The sequence below is a fragment of the Silene latifolia genome, chromosome 9, assembly GCF_048544455.1.
Source record: "Silene latifolia isolate original U9 population chromosome 9, ASM4854445v1, whole genome shotgun sequence".
Taxonomy (NCBI): Eukaryota; Viridiplantae; Streptophyta; class Magnoliopsida; order Caryophyllales; family Caryophyllaceae; genus Silene; species Silene latifolia.
The window spans coordinates 72,022,681-72,027,323 of NC_133534.1; the positions used below are offsets into that span (position 1 = coordinate 72,022,681).

The 4,643-nt window shown below is 36.4% G+C and overlaps 1 long non-coding RNA gene across 1 annotated transcript; it reads left to right on the forward strand.

The window, feature by feature from the left end:
* Positions 1-653: 653 nt before the first annotated feature.
* LOC141598158 (uncharacterized) lies at positions 654-4,401 on the forward strand. The gene is made up of 3 exons (XR_012523281.1): positions 654-824; positions 924-991; positions 3,486-4,401. It is a non-coding gene; the product is annotated as an uncharacterized LOC141598158 (long non-coding RNA).
* Positions 4,402-4,643: the final 242 nt, after the last annotated feature.

Sequence of the window (4,643 nt, forward strand, 5' to 3'; positions counted from 1 at the left end):
ACCTTGACACGAAACTCAAAATTATACTAGTTCCAACCATAACCTTGAGCCATAAATCTCAGGGTACGTTAGTTTCAGCTATAACTTTAACTCGTATCCAATGTTATAGTAGATTCAGCTATAACCTTGAATTCATATTTCCAAGGTTATAACTCAAACAGCCATAACTAGAGCAACAACCCAAAGTTGTACTAACTTCAAGTAACACCCGCGAATTTCTCATTTTGGCAATTAAAATTTATTTAACCGTTTAATTAATTTATTTTATATTTTTAAATTATTTAATTTAATTAATTCATTTTTAAGCACGAATTTTATAAAAAAGAATATTCTAAAACTTAATTTATATAAAAATACGTATTTTAGTCATACAATTATAATAGTGACAGTAATAATATTAGTTTTTCGTCTCAAGTTAACATAGACTCGAGACATTATTCCGTCTAGCTAAAGACATTCACATTTTCACTTGTGAGACTAATCTTTTCTCGACCTATCCTATATCGACAACACCCTCACCTACCCTCTTACACTTTACACTTACATAACCCTATTATTATTATTATTATTATTATTATTATTATTACTATTATTACTATTATTATTATTATTATTATTATTATTATTATTATTATACTCCCGTCCCCATCCCCTGCAACCCCACCCTTCTTTTTCTAAATCAACCTGCAAACAACAAACCAACAAACAGTGAGCTGCATCGCCATTTTCGTCTACCTTAAAACTGAGATCCCTCCCTCATTTCTCGACCAAATTCGATAATTCTTGCACCATTCTCCTCCTTACTTCCTCCTTCATCTTTCGAGGTAAGAAAGTTTCATTTTTGTGATGGTTTCGATTTTCGCCGTCTTATAAAAGTTTCGATTTTTGCCTCAATCCTTTCGTTTTCTTGCCCCTTGATGAAGGTTTTGAAGACCCGGTGGAAGACCCAAGCTTTGGGGACCGTTTATTCGAAGAAAAGGGAACTTTTAAGGTAACGGTGATAGGTTACTCGACAAAAATGTCGAAATTCCGTCTTATGTGTCGTTTTCCATGCCCTTGTTTGATAAATTTTGAGTCTTTATGCTTTACTCGCTTGTATGCTCGAGTTTATCGTTTTAAATTCTGTCTTAAATCTTGTTTTAATGGGAGTCAAAATGAAACTCATTTTGGCTGCGTAAATCGTGAATGAAGGGGACTTCACCACACTATATTTCTACGGCTTTTCTCTACTTCTAGTTGGATAAACACCATTACCTATGTTTTCAATCCTAGTGTCCTGTATTGTCAATATGCTCTATGGGATGATTATCCACATAGTTTTTGGTTGTTTGTGGTAATAAGTTTGGCTTTGGGTGTGTGCCAAGGAAGAGGTAATTGTGTTCGTACTATAGGCTGTGAGACAGTTTTGGTGCTCGTTTTTGGTCTATGTCGGGTTGGTGATTCGAGCCAACTTTTTTATTTCCGTCTCAAGTACATATCCATGTATGAATTGGATCATTTGTGTGGGAAAGATTTCATCTTTTGTATGCTTAAAAACTCGTCTTAAGATGGGTTCAAACTGTGGTTTTGATCGAATAAGGGGTTGTGTCGAGTCATGTTTGGGGCTGTTTTTAGACGAGTTTCTAACTGGGGTTTGAGCCAATTTGATTACTTTCGTATCAAGTGTATATCCAAGTATGATATGGGTCATTCGCATGGTTAATTTCCGTCTTGTTTCATGCTTAAAAATCCGTCGTAGTACTCACCGCAAACTACCAAGTTTTGTACCTATGATCCTTGCGTTTGGCCTTTGGAACTAGAAGCTATAGACCTGACTGAATATTTATGTTTGTACGCTCAAGGAATGAAATGAATTTGTGGTTGTTAACATGCTGCGTGTTGCCACTAAGGGAACGGAAATTTTTATGATAGCAAATTGACTAAATTTGATAAAATAAATTATATGGCTCATGAAGGCTTTGTTTTCTTAGTACCGCCGAGTAACAACACTTTTCATTAATAATTGCGTTTGGTGCCAAGTGTGGTTTATATGAATTATTTAATTCCCGTCTCATGTTTTACATAACGTAATTCGTTAAATATCGCTCATTTGTATATTTTCCTCACATGATTTATAATTGTGGAATGCATTATTTAATTATCTCAGTTATATATGAAATGACGTGTTTTCAGTTTAATATGAGACTAATTTAATTATTCATGCCTTGTGAGTAGTAAATGTTTTATCTTACATTTGAGTCATTTATAATTGAATGCTTGTTTTGTTTATTATAAATGGTTCATTTCCGTTTGTTTACATTTTTATTCAAGTGACAAATATTGAAGAAACGGGTTATTTGTTCATGTTCATGAATATACGTTGGCATGAAATGTCTTACTTGGATTATCATTTTCTCATCATATGTATATATTAGTCTCATTCCAAGTTGATTCGTATCGCTTGCTTGAGTCGTACCCGTTTTATAATGCCTTTATGCCTACTTGTGCTGTTCTACCAAGTATGGGTTTAGCTCATTTATCACGCCTCTTTCGGACTGTTTTGCCGATTGTGGGTTTAGCTCATATCGTATTCTGGTGATAATGCATTTATGCCATACCGTATTGCTTGACTTATCTTTACACCTCTTTTGGACTGTCCTGCCGATTGTGGGTTTAGCTCATATCTTCCGCCTCTTTCGGACTGTCCTGCCGATTGTAGGTTCTCGATTTTCGATTTAGGGTTCGGGTCTTGGATGCGGACTGTCCTGCCGCATGTCGAATCGGGAACTGTGCCGTCCCGAGAGTCTGGCCAGATTTAGACTAGGATTGAGTCTTGGGAGTACCATTGTCGTCCTACCAGGGGAATTATATTTTGATATATGAGTAGTAAAGGCCTTGCTTTGTTATAGATATTGGTATTTATCTTTCAAAGCAAGTGTTGTGCCTTGTGTTGTTTGTCTTGGTCCTATCGGATACTAGGGGTGAGCTATAAGCCCTCTAGTTGCGATATGATCGTCGGGATTGATGTTCCCATCCGTTCTTATGGTGAGATGCAAGCCATAAGTATGAATGTGACATTAGTGGCCACGTCCCGTGAATTGTTTCCTAAGTGGTTTTCCAAGTAATGGCTACAGTTTCTATTTTGGTAATTTGCATTGATTGATCCCTACTTAACTGCTTCACATGATTCAGATTCTAGTCTCATATCTATGTTGTAATTCCTTGAAATGTGTGTTTTTGCATAAATGGCCGTATCCTTGTCTTTCATATTATTTAATTGTCTCACATTAATAGTTGAATCTTTATTATGCTAATGTTGGTCTATCTTGTTCCATCTCATTTAATTGCCATATTTAAATATAAACTTGATATTCATATATTTTGTAAGTATCTTGCATGACTTACCTGTTTTAGTTCTTTGTTATGTTCGTTTTGACATTTTGTGGCTGGGAGAACCTTGAGTTACTCCCCACTGACTGTGGCGTTCATGTTTACATGAATGGCAGGTGGTGAAGATCCTTACGTGGGGAAGACGTATGGGCTAGCGAGAACTAAACCCTTGGACCTTAGTTGCTAGTTTAGAAACCCCTTACTTGTTTATTCGTGGGATATCTTTTCCCCGCTTTCTTGTCATTCGAGGGATATATTTTCCCTCACCTTGACTATCATGTTTGTATAAATTTAATCTTTATTTCCACATTATTTATTTATGTTTTAGATTTTAATGAACCCGCACTTTAAATTTTAAAAGTTTCAAAAATATCCTAATTTCCACTTGAATTTATAAGTTATATTTTCCGCGTTATCGCGGGGTGTCACACTTCAGCTATAACACTCAAAACATCATCAAGGTTATATTAGCTTTAGCTAAACTTTGAAGAGCACTCTTAGCCGCCTATCATGCCGCCACTAGGGTTTATTCGTAAACCCTAATTGATGCGTGTCTAAAATATGATGTTTTACACCCTCTTTTACACGCATTTCAGAGCTCAAATGTGTAGTTTATTCTACTATATTCCCTTTTTTCTTCTACTTTCGTGTTTTTGTATAATATTGCAGAAATGTGAAGAATTCAGCGGAAATCGAGTCGAATCCGTCCTCGAGTGCTTGGCATAGGATTTGACATGATTTAGTGACTCGAGAGATGAACTTGGTGCGCGTAGCAAGGCCTGAAAGATAGATTTGCGAGAGTTTAAGAAGCAGATTACCAGCTGACTTGGTCTATAGACTGATCTACATGGTCTATAGACTGTCAGAATGCTGAACAGTTTACTACAGGCTGCTTAAAATGGCTATATCTCGAGTTCTAGATCTGATAATCGAGTGATTCCAATTGGAGGTGAAAGCTTATCCTCTTAGCTTTCCAACGCCGCGTAGAACACCTGATTTGACCAAGTAACGAAGAAATGGCAGCTGTTTTAAGATCGGTGCGTATTTGTAGAATTCGTCGAATGCATTCTTGTCAAAGACACCCTTGGTCGATTGACTGGTCTCAGTGGTCGATCGACCACCCCACGACTCTGACGCGCAAATTAAAATTAGAATTCCGAAGCCCACTTGTAATTAGGTTTTAGGAATAAGTTACAAGGCTTCTCTATAAAAACAAAACATCATTCATCAGTTTGAAAAAAAAAGTCTCTCTCGCATGAGAGAACAACGGTAGA